Source organism: Dermacentor silvarum, chromosome 3 (assembly GCF_013339745.2).
Source record: "Dermacentor silvarum isolate Dsil-2018 chromosome 3, BIME_Dsil_1.4, whole genome shotgun sequence".
NCBI lineage: Eukaryota > Metazoa > Arthropoda > Arachnida > Ixodida > Ixodidae > Dermacentor > Dermacentor silvarum.
The window spans coordinates 73,252,228-73,277,513 of record NC_051156.1 but is presented as its reverse complement, the minus strand read 5'-3'; the positions used below and the strand labels follow the sequence as shown (position 1 = coordinate 73,277,513).

The 25,286-nt window shown below is 45.2% G+C and overlaps 1 long non-coding RNA gene across 1 annotated transcript in view; it reads right to left on the bottom strand.

Moving 5' to 3' along the window:
• Positions 1 to 2,662: 2,662 nt before the first annotated feature.
• Positions 2,663 to 25,286, bottom strand: part of LOC119443859 (uncharacterized) — a 28,739-nt gene continuing 6,115 nt past the window's right edge. Inside the window, exons 2-3 of the long non-coding RNA XR_005190323.2 lie at positions 16,963 to 17,014; positions 2,663 to 2,853 (exon numbers count right to left, since the gene is read on the bottom strand). This is a non-coding gene — a long non-coding RNA (uncharacterized LOC119443859). The remainder of the gene's footprint in view (positions 2,854 to 16,962; positions 17,015 to 25,286) is intronic.

Below are 25,286 nucleotides of genomic sequence, written 5' to 3'. Positions count from 1 at the left end.
CCAATACCCGGAGCGCAAATCCAGAGATGAAAAAAACTCGGCTCCTTGCAGGCAGTCAATTGCGTCGTCTATGCTTGGCAGGGGATAGACTTCCTTGCGAGTGATCTTGTTGAGCCGGCGATAATCGACGCAAAACCTTACGGAGCCGTCCTTCTTTGTAACAAGGACGACAGGAGAAGCCCATGGACTTTTCGAGGGTCGAATTACTTCGCGCCGAAGCATGTCGTCGACTTGCTCGTTAATCACACGACGTTCACTGGCAGAAACGCGATACGGGCGTCGTCGCAATGGTGGGTGAGAGCCAGTGTCGATGTGGTGCGTTACAGTGGAAGTCCGACCCAGGGAAGCTTGCCCCACGTCGAAAGACGAACGAAATTCTTCCAAGAGGGACAGCAGGTGGGAATGCTGGGCCGCTTTAAGGGTTCCGACGATGGAGGAACCAAATACATTTCCCTGTCTACGTTGCCTACGTTGTCGAAAAAAACAATTCCCTGTCTACGTTGTGATAAGTTCCTTTTAAAGTTTAAAAATGCATTCGATAAAGGTATTTTCTGAGCTATTGAAATCTCTGTGCGCTGAGTTAGTGCAAACATATCCTGTAACCGTCTGCCTGGCCTGAACCGATTCTGTAGTTCTCCCAATGCATCGTTTTTCTCCACACACTTCGACAGTTCTAATTTTATGGCTTGCATTACATTTTGTATATCATCGACGTTACTGTAACTGGCGTGTGCGAGCTGGTCTTATCCTTATCTCCTTTGCCTTTACAGATGGGGTTCATTTTGCTTTCGCGCCATCCAACGGGAACTTTCTATGTTATAATCACATGCTCTATGAATTAGTCAGCAGTGATTTAATCTCGACCGGGTGAGGAGGGTCCTCACCGCAGGAATCAGGAGACGACGATGAAGGAGGGCATCGTGATCATGAAAAATAGAGAAGATTGTATTCACTTCATTGGTACATGGTTTTGACTCTATCCGAGTCTCGAGCGGTTTTGATTAACACGGAGGCCAGGACGGCCTTAAATCCCCTCGTGGTGGCCGAGGTTTCCTTCGGGGAAGTCCTCTCTCCGGTAGTCAAGTTGACGACCTCCTCTCCCTCGGGTCCTCCTTCTTGGTAGCTCGCCGTTTTCGTCTCCTCCGTAGAGGTGAGACGCTTTATCGGGGATGAAGGGGATTATCTCGTCACGGGAAAAGCGCTGGGGCTTGCTTCCCACATTGGAGAGATATACATTCCAGGAAGATCATAACCTGCCGATGACTCCTTCGGGGAACTTGTGGAAGTGTCAGATGTCTGTCGGGCGGTCAAGTTGACGACCTCCACTCCCTCGGGTCCTCCTTCTTGGTAGCTCGCCGTTTTAGTCTACTCCGTTCGTAGAGGTGAGAGGCTTTCTCGAGGATGAAAGAGGAGTATCTCGTCACGGGAAAGGCGCTCGGGCTTGTTTCTCACATTTGACAGGTGCAGTTCCAAGCCGATCATAACAGCAGTGCCTTGCTCTTTGGACCGAGGTTTTTGATTAGCTGTATTGGGATTTTATAGGGTCCTGCGGCCTTGTTATTAGGGACATTTTCTGCTGCCTTTTTTTCAATGAAACCTTTCTATGCTAAGTTTTAATCTCTCAGGCCTCTCATTTGTTGCTGGATCTGTTGTCTAAACTACGCTTTTTCTCGTGCCATAGTTTTCCCTAATAATGTCTGTGATGTACCGCAGCGCATCGTCTCCTTCGTAGATGTTACCGTCTGCATCCCTTATAACCGTATAGACGCTGCCGAGGAGGCAATCGCCATCTGGATGGTATTTTTGCAAGGAGCGAAATGCTGTAAAAGGAGTTGTGTTTGAGTTTCCGCGTAAGAGAATTATGTTTTTTCTTATATTCAACTTACAATCCCACGCTATCACATCTGTAGTTGGTGTTACGTCGTACTTTACAATTTTTCTGGCGCACTTTAATTTGAGAAATTCGATTAGCTCACCAAGAACCTCTGGAGTGCTTGCGTGGTCGGGGTGGTTCGGGATGATTTTTTTGTCGCGGACACCGACCCCGGATTTTCTACAATCCGGGGCCTTAAACGCGTTAAAACTAAGACATGAGTATTTTGCGGCATAGTGACAGTTCAGGTAGAATAATTTTTTTTGCAGAAGTACCACTAGAATGACAAGAATAATTTTCATAGGCTGGAACGGCCTACTCGATTCTGCACAGATTCAACGCAATGGCTAAAGATATCGCACGTTAGTCCAAAACTGCGCATGCTTAGCCTAATTTAGAACAGTTTAGGGTATTGTATAAATTTATATGCGATATTTATAGCCCATGCGTGTCAATGGCGTTGTTAATTATTCAAATATTAATTAAACACGCACACTCCAGGACTGCCTGTCTAACCTGAACACTAAGGCGCTTGTGTAGTTCACACGGCAGACAAGGGAACTCAGAATATATGTTATATAGTTTTCGCATAAAAATTTCGGCAAATGGTCAAGACAATCTTGTCGGCCATGTTCCGATGTCTGTATATAAATTATTTCTTGTTATTGTTTGGAACTACGAGCATTTCTTGCTCGAAATGAAATGAACACGGGAGGGCGTCCATTAGGCAACCATATATTTTTTTATGCTTTGAGTCCAGAAAAGTAAGCACTCCATCAATATAGGAATTTATTTTTATGTTAATTGCAGCAGAAGGTTTTGGAAACCACCCATTGTTTTTACTTTTGCCTCCCGTTCAACCACGGACGGAACATCCATGGGATTGGCATACTTGCATTCAGGCAGGCACCAACCCTATTGAAGTAACGAAAAGCAGTGCACTGACATCCACTCTTGCAGTTGTCTTGAGATGGCCGGCACTGTAACAAACGCAGAGAAAAAATTAAGCGCTGTCATGAAAGAATGGAATAGTCTGAGATTGCTCAGTTACAAGATACATATGGCTACAATAGTAGGGTTACCATGCTTGCCGCAAAAAAAAAAAAAAACGCTTAACGTTACCCTCGGGCGCGCAGTGCTTGAAACAGCGACGCTGGGCGATCGTAGCGGCGCATTTCGATGGGGGCGAAGGGCCAAAACACGCGTGTTCTTAGATTTAGGTGCACGTTAAAGAACCTCAGGTGGTCGTAATTTTCGGAGTCCACCACTACGGCGTGCCTCATACTCAAATCGTGGTTTTGGCACGTAAAACCCCATATTTAATTTTGTTTAATTGTATCGCAACATTTCCGGAAGTGCGCGCGAACTAGTCATCTTATTACTTATGATGATGATAATTTCTTTTCGCACGTCACGGACTTACGGCCGTCACTGCGCGTTGCATAGCGCAGCTTGCAATGCCGACAACGCGTTCCAGCAGACCAGCTCCGTGAATGCGTCTCTCTTTCTTTCTCGCTCTCATAGCGCGCAAAACCTCTTCACTTCGCGGAGCACGAGCGTGCGAACGCGCCAGCTGTGGGCCGAGGTACTACTCAGGCGTCAGCCAGTAGTAATAGTTACCGGACCGTTCTTCCCAGTCTACCTACGGGTAAGCTTGTTGCGAATTCCGTCTTCCTTCATGCCGACCTTGCGGGACGTCCGTACCGTGCCCAAGATTTCAGAGATACTCTACGTAACGCCACTGACCTTAAAGAGATCAGCTCTATCGAACAGTTTCAGATGTCGCATGTTTGGATGGTGACGTGCAAAACCAGTGTGGTAAAAACAACACTTGTTAACTATGGAGAGCTCCTAGTTAAAAACGGGCGCTGCATGGTGATAGACCCCGAGCCAAAAGGCGTGAAAATGAAGCTCCTATGGCTTCCTGAGCATTTAGAAGATGACTATATAAGGGAAGCGCTTCAATTCTGTGGAAACGTTACGTCAATCAAGCTTGAAAATTGGAGAGTCGCAGACATGGAAGACATGCGGACTTTGAACCGGGACGTCGTGCTGTCATTGAATGAATGATAGTGTCTCTGTCAGGCGAGGTGCCACATCTTTTGACAGCATGTGGTGTACAATGTCTTATTTTAATCCCCGGAAGGCCACCACTGTGTCTTCGCTGTAATAAAGTGGGACACATACGCCGTCAATGTCTTACGCCTCGTTGTGATAGTTGTCGCCGATTTGGGCACTCAGCGGATGAATGCGCTTTGACGTATGCGGATAAGCTCCGGCATGGCACGCGTCCCTCTGATGAGGTGGTCCAAGAACATCTCATGGACGCGACGGAAGTCCTCGACGCAACGGGAGGTTTATCAACAAATGGGGCTTCAGCCCTCCCCCCCCCCCCCCCCCATGAAATTTTTTCGTGCTGGCATGCACCACCGACCAAAACAACCACCGGCTCCCGGAATCATTCTGGATTTTGTCTACAATGTCTTTTTCACACTCGAAAGGACATTTTGGCACGAACATTGCCAACTCGGGCTGCATTTTGTGGCAACGCCCAAGCACCTAGAGTCACATAACGCAAGGAGCCCCATCCGAGCGCAAACCTTCAAGGGCTTTTCGATAGCGAGCGGGTGCGTCGCGGCATCTTGCAGTGGTCGCGTAATCTACAGGACGCATGGATTTCTAATTCCGAAACATTAGGGGTATAAAGTTCTCATAACTTTTGACGCGAAAAGTGCACTGACATTTCAAAAGGGTGCTTTAGATTTTGAATTCCAGAACTTTATGGGTTTAATGTTCTTTTAAATTTGGGCCAACATGCGTGCACTGGAGCCCTCGCGTCCAAGCCGTTCCAGAAATGGAAGCACGCGATCTAAATCTTCCAAACATACGAAAATACTAAATATCACCGTGAATGTAAGCTGGCTGCAGAAAATTTTCTCCAAACATTTTCAGGAAGTGCGCCCAATGTGATTGATCAGCTGGACTATGGCAGGCAATGTAAAATAAGAGAAAACGGAAGAAAGTTACCGGCCTAATACTGAGGCAGTTCTTTTTTTTTGTGGGCGACAAAGTCTGGCTCTCCGTGACATTAGGTACAGTGGTCCTATAGATTTAAACAAAGCCCCTGCTAAAAATACTGGTATTTTCAGAGCGCTCCTTCGCATGCGAGCTCATTGTGGAGATACATATCTGAAGAACCATTTGCTGCCCCAGTAATACCTCGTATTTAAGCCCAGATGTACAAAAACAAATTATAGAAATTTGTGGTGAAATTATTAAAGAAAGCCTAGATGCAAAAGTAAACGCTGCAGGCTGCTTCTCCATACTTGCTGACAAAACGACGGATATTGCTGGAATCGAACAGCTTACTGTTTGTGCAAGGTACCTAAACAAGGATGCCAACGACATCAAAGGAGTGTTTGTAGTAACACCGGAGTAGATGCCCTCTCACTGCGACTGCAGGTACTATGTAAATGCGTACAAACTGCTGCAGATTCTTGTCATCCTTCCAGTGACCACTGCCAGTGCAAAGAGAACATTTTTTAACATGAGATTACTAAAAAACTACTTGCGCTCTACAATGCCTGAGGAACGCATGGTTAGGCTGGCGCTTTTATACGCTCACAGAGACGTCAGCATCAACGTGTCTGAAGTCATTGACCGCTTCGCTAAACTTCCTCGCCCGAGTGAAGTAATTGTCCTTTAGATAGCGAAGCAGCAAAAATCAATGCAAGTAAAAAGCTCTGTTCCTTCAGGTTTATAAACTCGTAATTAGGAAAACGCATGACTGTTCATTAGCTTTTAAAACTGCAGGAAGTTTCGCCGTTTATTCTAACAGTTAGCATCACGGTCAAAATTACGAAGACATCAATAACCAATTTTGACCGACCTTGCTCATTGAAAACTCGGCCCACGCGGCTTTTCCCAACAGACGCACTAGGATATTGGGTAGTTCAACTTGCCACATCAGGTGTGGCTTTCGTTTGGCCTTTTCTTTCCTTTATAACTACCTACTTTTACTTCTTTTTTGAACGGAAGCAATACCGTTCTTTAATTTTGGGTGCAGAATATTTGTTGCCGCTCTGGAGGCAGTTAAATTACACATTTTCTACAGATTTCTGCAGTATTCCTCTATTATTCTATACCCATATGGTGCTGTCGCGACCGCCGCATGGCCCAAGTGCATATCACGATTTCTGCGATCGTAGTTTTGTTCTTGCCTGGATTGTTTGTTTTTCTATGCGTAAAGTTTACTATCTATGATTGCGCAACACGTTTATTTGTCTTTTTTGGCGCATTATATACATGACGTTTGCTTAAATACGTAGATTTATTGGAGACATATACGTATATTTAAATGTCCTGTAGCGAGGTTTTGGGTATATACAAGCAGTGCACTTTGTTTCCAGCGGCACCTTCTTGCGCTTTATGAAGTTTTATCTTCGCATTTGTATATTTCATTATATCTTATAATTCTTCATTTATGTTTTGCAGAAATCTTGCTTTTTATATGTACTCACTCGCGACTATAATCTCAGGGTAATTACAATACACGACCGGCAACAGCTGGTACTGCGCAATCTATTGCAACGAAGGACAGCGTCATTGAGGTTTTTTTCCCTGGCCGTTGCACGCGTACAAAAATGTAAACAAGGTTCTTGAATGACAAAGATTCATCAAAATAATTCTCCTCAACTTGTTCTTTTCATGGCCTTTATCAGCTGCATGCACTGCGTTGCTGGTTTTGAACTCACATAGTTATAAAGTTTGCGTGATATTTTCTTGAATTATTAAATAGAAAAAGAAAAACGCGGGAGCATTGATATCGGTTACTTCTACCACAATTTTTGGGACATACGAATATATTCTTTTATGAAAAAATACATATGTAACTTGACAGTGCGTAGCGTTTAATAATTCGTTTGCAGCATCTAATGTACAATGGCATTGGCACTGAAAATGCAGATATTATGCATGTATTGGATCCCTCGCCAAAGCCTACAAGGAGAAGGCCGCGCTGCAAGGTGAGCCCCCCCCCCCCGAGCAAAATTGCTGGCTACTCCACTGTCTGGTTCTGGTGCAGTGACAAAGCGTCCTGCGATGTTAGAGACAAGGACAGGGTAGACAATGGAAGGCAGCGATTCTTCATTGAAAGGACCTCCTCGTAAAGCATCTAAGATGGGAGGATCTCGACGATCAAGGTCCAGAAGCCCAGGTATCACCTCTCTAGAGGCGTCATCAAACTCGATGCAACCTACCTAAAACAATTGTCATTGACCATGGCGCTGTCACAGCACCTGAGCTTTGCAACTTTGAATGTACGAGGGCTGAGATCTCAGCAGAAACAGGTACAGCTGCGCCGATGACTATCTCATGGCCGCTTTGACTTTGTCGTCATTCAGGAGACAAAGTTGGAGAGCGATGAGCTAACCCGCAATGCCCTGTAGCCTTTCCTCACAGATTACTTTATTTCCGTATCACACTCTGTTGGCCTTTCCGCGGGTTCTTTTTTGTTTCTGTAAAGAGAAATCTTCCTTTTTCTGACCTCGTTTATAACATCGACAGCCAAGGCCGCTTCATAAGTTGCGATTTTCAAGTTGCATGGTGTACTATGGCGTTTACTTAATGTTTATGCTTTCAGTGAGGAAGCTAATTGAGTTAAGTTCTTTGAAGCTATGGCTAACGTGCTAAATTGCGATCGTTCTGTCGTTCTCATGAGAGACTTCAATTGAGTATGCAATCCACCTGATCGAGCTCAGTCAGTTATCAGGCGGGATAGGAGTTCTGAAGTGCTAACATGCATCACTGATAAAGCTGGCCTCATTCATACCCGGTCTTGTGCTTGGAGTTCGTACTCCTGCACACATTTGTAAGGCCGTTCCCATGCTCGTCTCTTGATCGCATATATTTTTCTTCAGCAGTCCTAAATTGCCGGATTTCATGTGAAGTGCAGCCTATTTTATTCTCTGATCACTGCATGGTGATTGCCCGGTTTGGTGATAATGGTCGCAATAATTTCAAACCGAAGTAGAAACTATGGGAGCTTAATGTAAACCTAATTAGCCATAAAGAATTCATATGTCGTGTACGTTCATCGCTAGCATCTTGCTTTTATAACAATTTCCACTCATTTGCAGCCTGGGAATTGTTTAAACAGTAAATTCTGAACATAGTAGACGAAATTAGCTCGATCAGGTCGTATGCCAAAAAGTGCGAAGAAAAAATGTTGCAGAAAAGAAAACCTTTATGAGCTGGAATCAGAAACGCCTGGCACATCTATAAATAAAATCACCCTTGTTAAAAGCCATTTCAAAAATTCGAAGCTGGACGCTATAGAGGTGCTAGCATTCACGCTCGTGCAACCCTCCCTTGCACTCAGAAGAATCAATGCGCCAGGCGTTACTTTATGAGCGTCGGGATCCAAATTCAAAGCATGTCTCAGATTTATATTCTAATGGCGTGCTTGTGACAAAAACGGAAGAGATTATCAAAGAATTTTAAAAATATTATACAACGCTGTTCAGCTCAGCTCACACGCCAAATCCTGATGTTCTGACACATTCTGTCTCCCTAGTTAACCCTCTCTCAGATGATGATGGTTCTGTTATTAGTGGACCATTTACCCAACAAGAAATAGAACTTGCTATTGATCAGTTACAGGTTGCCAAAAGACCAGGTCCCGATGGAATCTCCGTAGAGTTTTAAAAAGCCTTTTTTATTTTTTTATTTTTATTTATACATTACTGCAGACCTTGCGCAGGTCCAAGCAGGGTGTGTACATAAGCATTTAATAAACGCAAGAAAAAGAAAAAGAGCACATGTCAATCAGTAGTAGGTACAATTGAGGACGGCATCAAGTTCCAGTCATTAATAGTTCGTGGAAAAAGGAATATTGAACACCTCAGTTCGTGAAAAATATGGATTTAAAGTGTGGGGTTGGTGGTGCCGGGTGTGTCTAGTTGTTAAAGGTTTAATATATATTTATGGCTCAATAATTAATTTATTGCTAATAAGTGCCACAAGAAAGTCAAGGCGCAATTTTTTTCTTCGTAACGCTAGTAACTGTATATCATTTGTTAGCATAAGTTCCGTGGGAGAATCAAACTGCGAAAATTTGGAAAAAAGAAATCGAGCCTGCTTTTCTCTGTATTCTTTCGAGTTTGTTAAAGTTTACTTCAGTATAATCCCAGACGACACACGCATACTTAAGTATGGGCCGAATAAAGGATATGTAGCACAAAAGTTTTACACTAGCCAGTGCGTTTCTTAAGTTGTGTCGGAGTAGACATAGTTTACGAAAGGCTGATGCACATACGTTGTCAATATGAATGTTCCATGACAAATTGTTAATAATGGTGACTCCCAAGTATTTGTAGTTAGTAACCTCTTGTAGGACTGACGAACCTTGTCAGTAATATCGCCCAATAAGGGCGATATTACTGACAACTTTAAATTATATTAAGCCCTGTTTTACTTAATATATTTACTGCTAGTTTTCATGGAGATTTTCCAGCACAATCATTTACCATATTCACACTATCTTAATCCGTAAAAGTAGTGAGAAAGAAAAATTGCGGTTTGTAGAATGCTATAGACCCATTACACTGATGAATGTAGACTACAAAATTTATACAAAAGTATAAATAAGCAGAGGATACGCATCCTTCTTCGTTACTGCGTTTAGGCATCTGTAGTCGACACAGAATTGCCACCAATCATCTTTCTTCTTGAACAATATGACTGGAGCCGCCCAGGGACTATTGGACTCCTGGATGACGCCTTTCTGTAGCATGTCTGTAACTTGCTCGGCGATCACTTTGCGCTCGGCAAGAGAGACGCGCTACAGTTTATGTCGTATTGGCGATGCAGTTCCAGTACTGATGCGGTGGTGCACGCGGGAGTGCGGTGGTGACTGAAGATGCTCTTGAGCAAAGTCGAACATTGGCACATAGCGGACAAGGAGCTCTTGGAGTGCTTGTTGGTGGGAAGAGGAGAGCGATTTATTCATCATGCTCCTAAATTTTGAAGAGTGGTCACTGAGTGGCGGGCTTGCGGCAACAGAAATAGCAACCGCACGAATGCTCGCAACACTATCTTCTTCAAAGCGTGCTACCTTCAGTCCGGCAGGCAAAACAACTGACTCGGAGGACGCATTCACCGTCCAAACATGAGCACAACCTTCTCTGACTTCGATCAGTGAGCGAGGGACAAGTACATTCTTCTTTAGAGTGTTGACGTATTCACCTTCAATTAATCCACAGCAGGAACCATTACGGACGCGCGACGAGGTCACAGGGATGAACATTGGATGAGCGCAGACAAAAGTACATCAGTGGAAACGGAAAATACTTCTTGACGATCGGATGGAATGTCGTCTAGCGCGGGTGGTCTGGTATCGCTGCTGAGTGAAATTTCTCCAGCCCTGCAGTCTAATGTTGCTCCACACTCGCGTAAAAAGTCAATACCAAGAATTATGTCATGCGTGGCGCGTGCTAGTACAATAAATTCGAAATGCCTTTCCACCAACGGATATCACAACGAAACATACTCCCACAGGACGTAACAGTTCACCGCCAACTCCGCGAAACGTGGTATTTCCATCCCAAGCAAACATCACTTTCGGTCCAAGGCGATTCTTGAACGCAAGACACATCACAGACACAGAAGCACCAGTATCTACTAAAGCCACAGTATTAACACCATCGACACAAACACACACTTTGTTCTTCCCCATGGCGACAGACGGAGGCATTTGAAAAAGTGACTGTCCCGCGACCTCACCTCCATCGGTCGCACCAGCTAGTTTCCCAGCTGGGGCGGCGTAGGCGAGCGGCGACGTGGAGATGGCGATCGACTTGTCTGAGTCGGCGGTGGAGTCAGGCTGCGGTCCGACACGGGGGAGTCATTCCTTGGCATATATGTGTAGTCTCGATGTGGCTGGCGGAAAGGTACAAACGGTTGCTAGGATGTAGCTTCTTGAATGTGAGATGCATACGCGCGATCTGGCGGAGCACGCTGTGGGCGACGGCGGCAATACCTCGCGATGTGTCACTGAGCCCCGCAGCTGTAGCACAGAGGTGGGCTGCGATTTTCATTGATGTTTGGTACAGACCTCCAAGACGCAGTGTAGATGGGAGACGACCCACATCAAGGTTGTCTGTCATGTCGCCGTTCAAAACTCGTTGCTTGTGGCTGGATCATGGTGCTCTGGGCATGGGCGTTGTCGGAAACGGGGCGGTCACCGCAGGCAGGTCGCGGCCAGGCCGCCGGCGCCTCCAAGTAGCGCTCATCAACGGGTCATTGGTGGCACACGTGGTTGGCATCTGGGCCTTGAAAATGAGCCATTTCGTCTCTAATAACTTGTCGTACCAAAGCAGCCAGGTCGTTAGAGGCAGATACGTCCCCACTTGCTATGTTGGTCACGTTGTCCAGACGAACAAACTTCAGAAGAATGCGGTGTGTCTTCAGAGCCTCGAACGTACGACAGTGACGCCTTAAGTCGGACGGGGTAGTGAGGTCTTCCTTAGAGATCAAAGAATTGTACACATATTCGGCAATTCCGTTCAGTAGGTGTCCGATCTTGTACTCGTCCGACATGTTTGCGTTCACAATTCTGCAAACCTTCAGGATTTCTTCAACATAGGTGGTAGATGTCTCTCCCGGTAACTGCGCTCGTCGTGAAATTGTCTGCTCAGCCGTTTTCTTTTTTGAAAGCGAATCGCCAAAGCATTTCTTTACCTCTTCGACGAAGCTGCCCCAAGTCGTGAGCGAGCCCTCATTATTGTCTAACCACATGAGGGCAGTTCCCGCAAGGAAAAAGACAACGTCAGAGAGCTGCGCAGCCGTGCTCCATTCATTGTGGCGGCTCACCCTCTCGTAGTGTCTCAACCAGTACTCGACGTCCTCACTCGCTTGGCCTGAGAATGTGCGTGCTTCTCGATGAGGTGTCCAGTAACCGGCTTGCCTCGGGCGAATGCTTTCTGCCGCAATTTGATTGCACCCCACGGTGAAGAGGTGCCTTTCGATATGTTTTTTCCTAATTTGACTACACAGCTTATGGAAGATGCGCATGTTAGACAGAAACGCTCAGCTTGTTGTTTCGTCGAAATTTCACTACGCTTTCACTTTTACGCTTTTTTTTCACTTGAAGGACATGTATAACTTGACAGAGTTTCAACCGGACTGGTACCATCTGGTGTTACGTTGCTTATCTTTGCCACCTTTTTAGGATCAAAAGTTACTTGCCACCTGTTTAGGATAAAAGGTACTTGTAGTTTTGTGCGTGCTGGGTGTGCTTAATTGAGATTTTAGGTCCTTTCTAGGCCATGAATATGAGATGTGTTGGGTGGTGCTTGCACGTTTTTCGCAGATAGTATTTTTCGCGCATATACATGATGCAATAAATACCATGTAAGAAAAAAATAGCGTAGTGGTTACGACGCTCGGCTTGGGACCGGGGGTACCCGGGCTCGAATCCCGCCTCGGCAAGAAAATTTATTTTCTTTTATTTCTTCATAGTTTCTTGCTATGCACCACGAACCACAAATTACGGCTTGTTTGAGCAGCTTCGCGGTTAAAAAAAGAAAAAAAAAATACATCGCAAGAAGTTAGGGCACCGTGGGACAGAAGTGCCGCGAGCAGTGCAATCAGCGCGCCACGCAATTTAAACGAAAGGTTATAGAGAATACGAGTAATAACTTCAAAGTTTCGGCATTTTGTAGTCACAGTGCACATCACTACAGGTACACACTTTGCTTATGACGCGTTCATCATTACCTTTCTTATTGCTTGCCATAGATAGGTCTTAGCAATATGCGCGGAGCTTGTTCCTTGCCGATAATACGGCTACAAAAACAGTCAACAAACCATTTTGGCTACAATAGTGTTAACAAAACATCGTCATTTCAACCTTCAGATATTGTGATTTAAAAAGGTGCGTGGCGGTTCTTGGGTGGGATGAAAACAACGCAAATCTGGGTTAAGACGTGGATACAATAAATGGGCACTAATCAAGCGAGACTTACCCAAACATCGACCATAGCCACGTGAAAGGAGTGGTAAACTAAATTTCGTTAATTTATCTACGCTCATCACGCGTCAGTCATCCACCAATAAACGCGATAGCTAAATGTGATGGAGCAAAGAGAGCCATGTATATCCAAATAGCAACGAGTATGCACGCAGACCAACGTATTCTGTTCTAGAGCACATATTTCCGATGAAAAACAAAAGATAAAAATGAAATAGCCCCTGAAGCCCCTGAACATCATAATAAAAAGATTACTCGCCACGAAATATTATGAAGGCATGAAGGCGCTGCACCACCGCGAGAATACGTTGGTTCTACCATTATGACAAATTCGGCAGTTAACCGTGACCTGGGTTGGCTGCCGGTTGTTTCAACGCATTCAAGAAACGGTCTTTGAAGAATTCACCTTTCGTCACTTAAAACAACGCGATTTGTAACCATTAGTTTAAGCGCATTTTCAAATTTGCCAGGAATATTCCACAACTAGTGTTTCCTTAGGCCGAGCAGATGTTTTGAAAGCGGGTTTTCGTACTGTGGTATGCTGTTTACTGCCTTTTTCACGAATGCTTGTTCCATAAATAGCGTTCACGTAATTACCATCACACATACTTTCAACCCGGTATATTTATACTGGGCTGCCTTGTTTTTCTCAGCGTTAGTAAAACTGAATTCTTGAAGAAGACGTGACTGCCAGACTGAACCGTAGCAGACATCGATTTTCGCCGAGCCAGCGTTCTGCCCAGAGGTGGGGCGCATGTGTGAAGTAAGTAGATATATTTACACTATAGGACAAACGATGTTAGAAGAAGTAGGTCAGGCGCTGCACCACCGCGAGAATACGTTGGTTCTACCATTATGACAAATTCGGCAGTTAACCGTGACCTGGGTTGGCTGCCGGTTGTTTCAACGCATTCAAGAAACGGTCTTTGAAGAATTCACCTTTCGTCACTTAAAACAACGCGATTTGTAACCATTAGTTTAAGCGCATTTTCAAATTTGCCAGGAATATTCCACAACTAGTGTTTCCTTAGGCCGAGCAGATGTTTTGAAAGCGGGTTTTCGTACTGTGGTATGCTGTTTACTGCCTTTTTCACGAATGCTTGTTCCATAAATAGCGTTCACGTAATTACCATCACACATACTTTCAACCCGGTATATTTATACTGGGCTGCCTTGTTTTGAAAGCGGGTTTTCGTACTGTGGTATGCTGTTTACTGCCTTTTTCACGAATGCTTGTTCCATAAATAGCGTTCACGTAATTACCATCACACATACTTTCAACCCGGTATATTTATACTGGGCTGCCTTGTTTTTCTCAGCGTTAGTAAAACTGAATTCTTGAAGAAGACGTGACTGCCAGACTGAACCGTAGCAGACATCGATTTTCGCCGAGCCAGCGTTCTGCCCAGAGGTGGGGCGCATGTGTGAAGTAAGTAGATATATTTACACTATAGGACAAACGATGTTAGAAGAAGTAGGTCAGGCGCTGCACCACCGCGAGAATACGTTGGTTCTACCATTATGACAAATTCGGCAGTTAACCGTGACCTGGGTTGGCTGCCGGTTGTTTCAACGCATTCAAGAAACGGTCTTTGAAGAATTCACCTTTCGTCACTTAAAACAACGCGATTTGTAACCATTAGTTTAAGCGCATTTTCAAATTTGCCAGGAATATTCCACAACTAGTGTTTCCTTAGGCCGAGCAGATGTTTTGAAAGCGGGTTTTCGTACTGTTTACTGCCTTTTTCACGAATGCTTGTTCCATAAATAGCGTTCACGTAATTACCATCACACATACTTTCAACCCGGTATATTTATACTGGGCTGCCTTGTTTTGAAAGCGGGTTTTCGTACTGTGGTATGCTGTTTACTGCCTTTTTCACGAATGCTTGTTCCATAAATAGCGTTCACGTAATTACCATCACACATACTTTCAACCCGGTATATTTATACTGGGCTGCCTTGTTTTTCTCAGCGTTAGTAAAACTGAATTCTTGAAGAAGACGTGACTGCCAGACTGAACCGTAGCAGACATCGATTTTCGCCGAGCCAGCGTTCTGCCCAGAGGTGGGGCGCATGTGTGAAGTAAGTAGATATATTTACACTATAGGACAAACGATGTTAGAAGAAGTAGGTCATTGTGCCTCGCACGTGTCAGCTGACTTTATCAGTTGTAGAAAGCCGCGTAATTTTATTACAGCACCGAGGTAGCCACGTTTTTCCCCTGCCTTAGTCTAAACGACTTGCGATTACCTGTTCTACGCAGTTCATGCTTAAAACTACCCCTCTGCCTCTCAATATTGACTGCAATATCAAATATCAGCGTTTGCTCTCTATTAGAGACTGCTGTCCGCCTGTGTCTTAAAGCTGCAGTTGTCATTCTCCTTTCCCACGCCTTCGCGCCATCCATAGCGGCTCTTTACGTTTCTCACCTCAAGATATGTGCATAAGAGGCTACTATTAGCATGACATGTTCTTTATAGATTTTATTTTCTAGGACATCAGTAAGCTGCCGTTCAGTATTTGAGTTCGCCTACCACATGTGTTCTTAGATACGACTTTATTCGGCTGTGCATTATCTGAAATGTATATATGGCCTACAGCACTGATGCATCTGTGGTTTAGTTTATTTTAAATTCATTACCTATTGATGGTCAGCGCTCTGGTAGCCTTTTCCTTGAACTAGCCTACAAGGGTATGTTGGCGAGCTGTCTGCACCGAAGATTGTGTCCAATGGACCGCGAATCGCGCTAACTAACACTAACAAATCAGCGTTATAATCAGAGTGTCCCAGCCGTGATGCATCCAAAGTTCCAGAAAAGAAGAAACACTACGTGCGAACAAGACTAAGTGAATTTTGTAGACGCTCGAGCTGTGAATTTACCTTTGTTATAATAATTTATTTCTATAAATATATACATATAATAAACAATCCAAGTAACAACATACTGTTGTCATTGTTAATGCGTAAACTAGGAAGTTGTAGACAACTATAAGCAATAGAAAATTGGATTGCATCCACGAATGGTTTTCCGGTGCGTGTTTAAAATGTAAGTCTGAGAAAGATGGCCAACGAAATGTGAAAAACAGCTACTGAATATGGACCCACACACAGCAGCGCCATACCAAGCTCACTATCAATGCCCCCTCGCACGGCCCCCCCCCCTCCTCCAACAAAACAAGGAACAGAACAGGAACAATCCATGGATGAGCCTTGTCAAATCTTAGCCAACACAACACGCCGCATATGTGTTTCTTTGGAGCGAGGTTTTATAGCTGCTGGCTCGTCGCTAAAAAAAAAGTGTGCACATGCTCCAGGGCATCGCCTGTGTTGGGCATTGCTTAACACCCCCACGATATTTTATTCGCCCATGTCGTACTGTTGCTTGCGAGAAAAAAAAACAGTCCTAACTTAGTAGCGGCGTTGTCACGGATCTCTTACCTCGCTTGTTGAAACGTAACACCTGTGGTGGGACACCACAGAACAAACGTGAAAGCACCGGCTTTGGCCCTAGCAATGCTCTTGAGCGAAGTTTCACCATGCCGGGCTGTAAGATGGCGGACGGCGCTTTTCTTCAAGTCGACAAATAGCGCTACACTCTTTGAATATTCCCTACAGCACATGATTTTCGGTATAGGAAATATTCGCTTTAAGGCAAGCCTCGTGCTTTCATCACGCTATAGCGCGGTGAGCGCGAGATTTGAGTTGTCAAGTAAGGGCGTTTGGAATATTTCCACAGGCTGTGGTGTCATCCTGGGCATTCACTCGACAGTACGTAAGAGACACTGTTGTGCAAGTGCTATACTGTTGTTAAATGTGAGTCGCGTTTTTATATGCCCTACTCGTTTCTTCCCCATTCTTCCTTCCACATTCGTCATGTAACGTCTTCGTATGCTGACGTCGCTGCGTCGACGTCCCACATTGTACATGAATCCAGCTGATTTGGTGTTTGAATTTCGGCATGGGTTGTGTACGGCCCAGTAAATAAACGTGGGCATTTCATGCAGCTATATTATGGCCTTAGTGCATGAAAGCAGACAAACAACAAGATGCACTTACAAACGCAAGACAACTGGCATGTTTCCATATTGTAATTCCGGAAGTGGTACGGCTGTGTACAAAAAAAAAAGAACACCAGTGAGAAAGAAGCCGGCGACATGAAAGAGTTCCCTCAGTTTACAAATTTAAATCATTTAGATTTCAATAGAGAGCGTAAAAATTGCATATAAAATTAATTTCACACAGGGACCAAGTGATTAATATACCGGAACCTTAGCTGGCGAGAAAAAGAAAACTCGCTTGAAAATCCTAAACAATGGCTTCTTGCGGAGGAAAGTCGTCTATAGAAACATTTCTAAACCACACTCAATGTCTCCCAAAAGTCTTCCGAAAGGCACAAGGCACTTTTGAAAAACGCTATCGGTTGTTTTTCATACAGTCGAGAGTTTCTGGAACACAAAGTATGATCTTGTCATCTGTTCCTTGGATTTTTAGTAGCGTTGCGTACCGCGTGCCGTTAACCTGTGGAAATTTGCATGTTGCTTAATCAGTGCAATGATTTAATTCCAGAATATCTGAGCACAAGCACCACATAAAAATGTACAAGCAAGGAAATGTGACTGGGTGTGTGCATGTTTGCGGGTCTGTGTGTTTGTGTGTCCATGTTGGACGTTGCATGTTAGTATGTATAAGCCTGGTGCTACAGGCTAGGTTCCCCGCTAACGTATGTTTGGTTTTCCAGGATATGCCACTTGAGAAGTCGCCAATTTCGAGTACATCATAATTCTTACAGCTATCATGAACCGCAGTGCTTGTTGCTTTGAGCAAAGGAAGCGAGGCCTATCACTTCCAATATTTTTTTAGCCTTGTTGCCGAATTGCTACCTAGTTGCAGCGTATTAGCGGACATAAAACTATTCCTGTTTAATTTCATTCCAGTATCCTGACGTCAATTTTACGTATCCTCCAAAGCAAGCATCCGGCGGGAATCCGCTGCGCTGTTTGAACAGTCCAATCAAACGCTCTCCTCGTTTATATGAGGTCACTTTTGTTTGCATTGACAGCAAATAGCACTTCCTACACTGACGGTTTTTCTTATCTATTTGCCTAACAAGGGGCGGTAAGCGTGCAGAAGTCGAGAGGGTTTCGGTGTGTACGAGCTAGCGAAGTGAAAGTAGATAACCGGATGATTACAACAGTGCCGAAGTCTGCGACTGGTCCGCATCGCCTTGCTTAGCTGTGGACGAAATCTCGGTGGTGTTCGGCGGAGGGTTAAAATGCCGCTAAGACGCTCGGGGAAGAAGAGCTGGCGCAGGGGTGTCGTATACGTGCCGAAAGGGCAAGAAAAAGTTATACCGCCACGCAAACAATTTATTATACAAAGAGAATTTCTCTCCGTCAGCTCCAAGTAGCCAGTATCAGAGCGATCGGCCGACATCCATGTTTTATTCCTTTCGGTGCGGGATAACCACTGGCTATTCCGAAAGAAAAATCAGTTATGTTCGGCCTAATAATGCCGAACAAAACTGCGGGACGAACAAAATAGGCGCAGCACGGCAAATTTTCAGTAATAGCAGAGGGAAATGCCAATAAAGGCATAGAATTGTAAATAATTCGTTTTATTATGTCCGGCTTATCATGCATAATCAGTGTGTACAGAGGTGAGCAGCCTTGTCTAGAACGCGGGAACGGCGGCTTCCGGGGCTCTCCGGAGCCAGCCAGCAACGTCTAACAGTAGTTGCTGGGCCCAAACGTGCCCAGCACCTACATTTAGACGTCGGACCCAGCAGCTAGCGTTAGACGTCGCTGGCTGGCTCCGGAGAGCCCCGGAAGTCGCCGTTCCCGCGTTCTAGACAAGGCTGCTCACCTCTGTGCACGTAAAGATTACTGTTGCGCAAGCTGTTGCGGCAACGGCACCATGCGAAGCAGGGAGTGACGTCACTACACCCTCGTATGTAAAAGAAGAACCCGCTTTAAAATTGATTTGCGTTGTGACAGTGCTATGGAAAGGCCATTAAAGTGAGGACTCCCTAAGAGCAGCGTGCATACGAGGCGCGGCGAATTTCTCTTCTCTCTGGTCCCCTCTTTGTACGTGCACGAAGTACCGGCTTGAGTCAAGTAGCAGGCCGCCAAAACTTCTCAGGCTAATAATTAGGTAAAAGTGCATGGAAATATGTTCACATGAATACTTTGAAGCTACGTCGCGATGGGCAATCGTTCTAGTTGTCGTTTACAGCTCAGTAAACCACCTTCACTCAGTTACCACTTTCACAGCGTGGATTGGAGACCATTTCTTTGTCACATTTGGCAAGCTCCTTATAACGGTAAATTATTACGGAATAGATAGGGTTTTAAAAATTACTAAATGAAGTGATTCCTCTAATACTGTACAATTTTGTCATTGTAAATTTCCTAGAATTTAGGATTTGCAAGTTTGATCAGTAAATATTGTCAATATGCGCAATTGGATGTAGTGTAATGATGGTAAGCATTATAGACGTCTCAGGTACTGGTTCATAAAAATTCAAGTTTCCCTAGATAGAATGTAAAAATGTCATTTCCTCCATAGGGTGGCCTTCAGGTTGCTTTTAGTTGAGCTATTTTATATTGCACTAAAAGGTTTGCACAATGGTAACTCAAATTAACTGGGACACGATGTACTGCGCGCTTTTGAAAGCCCCAAGCATCGCGGAATTTGATGCCATAGGAATTCAATATAATCTCGCAAAATTAAAATTAGGTGCAATTTTTCTTCAGACGCAAATGAAATGACTCGTCATGCATACATTTTTCTACAACTTGCAATATTTTTGTTTTGAACGGACGGCGTAGCTCTTTGTTTTTCTTCTTATGCAGAGAGAGAGAGAGAGAGAGATAGAAGAAAGGAAAGGCAGGCAGGTTAACCAGACAGACGTCCGGTTTGCTACCGTGCACTGGGGGAAGTGGGTATAGGGATGAAAGGAGAGAGAGGAAATGGGAGAGCACAGTTGCACCCACATATGAAAGTTCGCACCAAGTCTACACATGGTCGCCAAAACGTTTCGAGTTCGAGTACTTCAACAATTCTTTCATCGCTATATTTGCCATCGACGCGTACGGCGATGGTCCAAGGATCTTCACTTCGGAAAATGGTCTAGAGTCCACCCGGTTCAATGCTGTCCGGAGAGCTTCACACTCGACCTCGTACTGGGGACAGATACATGTGTTCCATTATTTTTATAGTTCCGCAAGAGTCGCACATGGGCGTATTCCCCGTTCCAATGCGGAACGAGTATTTTGTTGTAAATGTTACCATGAGCCAGAGGTGGCACAATACTGTCGCCTCAGAGCGGCAAACTTTTGTTCGCACTTGTAGCTTTATGAATGGATCAAGTCTATGAAGATGACAGTTCGGAAGGTTAAACGAAGACCAACATTTGTGTGTCATATCTTGAGCCACGATATGAAGCTTTCAGTGTCGGTTCTAGATAAGTGGATATGAACTGAGAGTTTCCAGATGGGCAAACCGGGCGGCTTTGTCGGTGAGGTCATTATCAGCAATGCGGCAATGTCCAGGTATACTCGAATATATTCATGCCTTTTAGCGATAGCTCTAACATGGTCTTATCTTATCTCATCTGCCAGCTACTCATGTGTCCTGTGATATAGGGCAAAATGCAGGCTCTGATGTGCTGTCTTAAAGTGGCAAAATATGACCCATTTCTGAGGTGTTGCTTGCAGTAGGTATATTACAGCAGCATGCAGGGCAGCAATGTCTGCCGCCGTTGATCCTGTTATGTGTGACAGTTTGAATGTGACGGTAGTTTTAGTGGCCGGAATGAGAATGACACCTGAGGAGCTAGTAGATGAGACCGAACCATCGGTATAGTTGGGTATTCGGTCCCCGTATGTCTCACTTATTAATTGCAGCGTCATCGGTTTCAGAGCTATTATTGGGTGATTGGCTTTCTTCTGTACACCCGGAATGCTCAGGTGTGCACCTGAGGCTGTTGGAAACACAAGGATAACGAAGGCCTTTTTGCTGGTGTGTAGCCTGATGAAAGACAATTTGGATTGCAGATGATCCGTTCAGATAGCATGGCACGCGGCCTCTGCGCGGGTAATAACGCCAAGTAATGATCGGGAAAGCGTGAAAGATGACAGATATTCGCCATGAGGCAATCCATAGCAACAAATGCTTGGATAGGATAATGTTGGGCTAGGACGATTGTCGCAGGTGTTGACGGGCAGTGAGGAAGTACTAAACACGTGCGCAATGCTTGGCCCTGTAAGCTCTCCAACGAGCTAACCTTTGACTTGCACGTACTTAACAACACTGCAAGGTTGTAGCGTAGATATCCTAGAAATAGAGCTCTGTACAACTGAAGTATGGAGCGTACAGATGTGCCACATATTTTACCGCTCATGAATCTTAGTACCTGGGCAATCGATGAGATTTTCTTCAGGTACGTGCAATGAGGGCTCCAGGAAAGATTTCAGTCGATTATTACACCCTGGAATCGATGGGCCTTTCCATGGGTGTTAGTGTGTTCATTAATGAAGAGTGGGTATGGCGTCACAGGTTTACGTGCGAAGGCGATTAATGAATATTTCTGCGGACTTCGTTCAGCAGACTCTTCTGCGCGAGGAGCAAGGTAGGACACGTTTTAACACGAAGAAGAGGAGAAGGGGCAGTGGAAGCGAATGAGGAGAGTGACCTTGCTTTTGGTCAGGCAGCCCCGCCCTCATCCAGTGTTTTTAGCGCCGAGCCTTCTAAATAAACGCCTGCGGCCTTGTAAGAATATATCCCAATCAGCGAACATTCGACATCTCTGTCGAGCCCCCAATCCCTGCAATTCCTCGGCACCGGCAAGGTGCAGAGGCCCCAAGCGACATTTTCATGACTTTCAACTCCACAAGACTGCCTTAAATCGGGTTTTGCACTAGATGCAAGGGCTGTATTACGCACGTGGGGCCTACGACGGCCTAAAGTAAGCCTCCTAATTACTAGAATAGTACAGAATGGTCATTCAACGGTGACTTTGCAAGATGAGAAACGTTTTTCATATGGGACTACAGCGTTGGGTTGAGGACTTCGACATTTACGCTGGTCAAATCAATCAAAGCCAAATCAAATTGAAGGGTTCATATATTACTATTTCTACGGCAACAGAATTTCCCACTTTACATTCTGTTACTACATCAGCTAAGCACAACTTCTATTGCTGGTATTTTTTGGAACTGCCACGCTAATGCGCCCTCAGCTTATAAGATCCATGACGCCTGAGCAAATGGTATCTTAGATAAGATAAGGTTGGCAGTGAGACTATAAAAGGCCTGCATTAAGCGATCTCTCGTGTACATTACATTATCTTTCAATAGCCCATTTAGACTGTTGTCGTAGCCTTGTCCAAAAAAAAGTCACAGGCTGGCGCGGCACACGCAGCGCAGTCACAGAGTAAGCTGGTGGAGCGGCTCAAGAGTAGCTTCAATTTCGGCACCATGCACACCAGGATCTTCGCGATAAAGTCTCTTCGCCTCGTTTTGACGAGAACGATCTGAACTGCCAGCCCGGCGTCGACGGCGAGCTGCGGCTTGTAATGGTTTCTGCACAGCAGTCTGCTGAGCCCGATGATGCCTGGCCGCGCAGGCCTGTGACGTTTGCAGGCACCTTAACTAGATGGTGCCACCATACTAGCGGAGGCTGGAAATCGCGTTTTTTTTATTTCGGGCCTCGTCTGAATGACATCTCGTCGTCTGTGCATGTGCAAGCTGCGTTTGCAGGTGCCTTAAGCAGATGGCGCCACCATACTGGCGGAGGCTCGGATCGTCTGCGCCTGCGTTTATAAAAGCACATTTTACGTTTATAAAAGCACGTTTAGGAAGCGCTTGCGTGGCTCGGTGGTAGAGTATGTGGCTCCCAGGCAGCGAGCGCGGGTTTGATCTCGGCGGGAACCGGGGGCTTTTTGGCATTTCCAGCGATAGCGGTTATGATCACCAGACGCCATCGGCGGAGGCGGCGGCGGACACCATCGCGAACCGAAACGGCTATTGGAATGAGCCCAGAACAGCTTACGCTCTAAAACACGCGACGAATGGTTTTCGTTTGCTTGCTCAAATGAGGACTGTTTTTGGACTAACTCGAGTGTTTAAAACTGTCGCGTCTATATACTCCACTATGCAATCAAGCTGAAAATCCCAACGCACCTTTCCCGCAGTGATGTACCTTTACTCCGACAAATCTTGTTACGGGTTGCCTGTACCAAAGCTTACTGATTGTTCTTATGCTCGCACCACCGCCTATATGTCACTGGTTGGAACGGATATACGTACACGATCGAACTCGTATTCTGTTTCCGTCATCGTTTCAACGTCGGACACGACGTTCTTCCGAGTAGGCAAAACTCAGGGTTACTTAGCGACGTTTGCAATAGTAACTTTTAGGAAACAGACTGGCCTCAGTGGTCGGTGTTCCCAGTGCTACTACCTCACTCTCTCTTATTTCGTTCTTTTCATTCGTTAATCCCCCTTCCCTAACGTAGTACATCAAATCAGACGCGCCTGGTTGACCTTCCTACCTTTTCTGTTTCTCTTTCTTCTCCAAATTCTGACGCTGCTAACGTGCTACTTAGGCTGGAACCACCTATTGATAGTGTACACTGGCTACACTATGACGATGTACGGGGTTTAATGGCGCAAGGGCCAATAACGGCCAAAGAGTGCCAGGTCGATATTAATGAGTTCGAATTAGAGCGATGAATTACGAGTGGTGGATATGACGTGTATGTAAGGGGGCCTAAAAATACTCGCTGTAAAGTGCATAGAATCTACATGTAATAAAATTATGTAAATGCCTAATGGCGTGTGCTATGAGCATGAAATATGCATTGCGAATAAATGCTACTATATACAAATTATGTCAGAAGCAGTAATTGGCAAAAGCACTACTGCCTAAACAGAGCCCTTCAACCACAAGGGCCTGGAGGCACGTGCTATTGGCCCTTTTCGCGGAACAGTTTGTTTTAGAGAAACGAGATGGAGCTCACGGCGGCGCGCCATACCTCTCCTCAGCGACCGCGCACGAATACGAAACGTTTCCACTGCCGCTTCTACCTTGCTTCTGTGCAATCAGCTGTCGGAAATGCAACTGAGTTTTCGCTAACACACTGTGCTCCAATCATGCTAGATTGAATCATGTGGATAGAAGACGTGTGTAGTTGGCTGCAAAAATAGTGACTGGCATGTTAAGGAATAGAATGAATCTGTGTGGCCAAGTTCGCGGACCACTGCTGCAACTGTCCGAACGTGTTACCGGCACTTCGTGATGTACGGCTTTCGTCGAGGATACAGAAATTGGCTCATCCGCCAGCCTTGTATCGCTAACCTTCAAAGAAAGGGCTTCATCCCCAGAACGTCGGCAAGAGTGAGTACTACTCGTTGTACAATGACAAAAGGAGTAGCACCGCTTCCTGTCATAGTAAGTTTCGTGCATGTTATCTATACACTTATGTCCCAAATGGCAGGAAAACTTTACACCCACTCTATCGCCGACGTATCAAGAATAAGTGAATGGGCGCACACTTGAATATATGTGTACTGTACACGCACAATAAATGACGGACTACACCGATGGCGCACGAATCGAAGCTGAATGTTTCGTGACGGTCCGCCAGAGTAAGCGAGTTACTAGCTGTAATATATATTTGCTACAAGGTATTACAATGTACAAAACACCTAAGCTTCAAGCCTTGTGCGCAGCAAGAACAAATCTATCGGAACTGAGCACACCCGCGAGCGAAAGGGCAGAAAATAATCAGATAGTGGCCGCACCGAGGAACCTCACTGAGTCTGAAACTGACAAGCCACCACTTCAAAATGTTTGCCGAATAAAGAATAAATAGCAAAACACACTAATCCTGACTGAATTGATGAGCGGAATGTTTGGATAGCTTGGAATGCATATTTAGCGCCGCTTTTAGAACAAGCACCATATACGCTGCTTGCACCATTCGGACATAGCTTAATTAGCTGCAAAAGCGCTTTTGTATGTTCTCTGAAGCTGTGTTCAAAGCTTAGTGCCGGCCACCTAGTCACAGTCTACGATATGTCCGAAAACAGAGGTTTTCTAAGCCGCGCCGGCGTCATACACTTCCATTGTAAACAAGGAGGCAACGGATGCATTTGAGGCAAGCAATGGACGCGTCACCACGTGATCAAACATGGAAGCGCCCACGGGATCGCCGCGAAAAGCGTCAATACTGAACTATAGTCACAGCGGCATCCTCTGGAGTGATGATGCGCTACGAATTTATTGGGCTTATAACATGTAGGACAACATCGTTTAAAAAACGAGGACTGCTTTTGTGCTAAAAAGTGGTTCTGTACCAAGAACCATACAGGGATGGA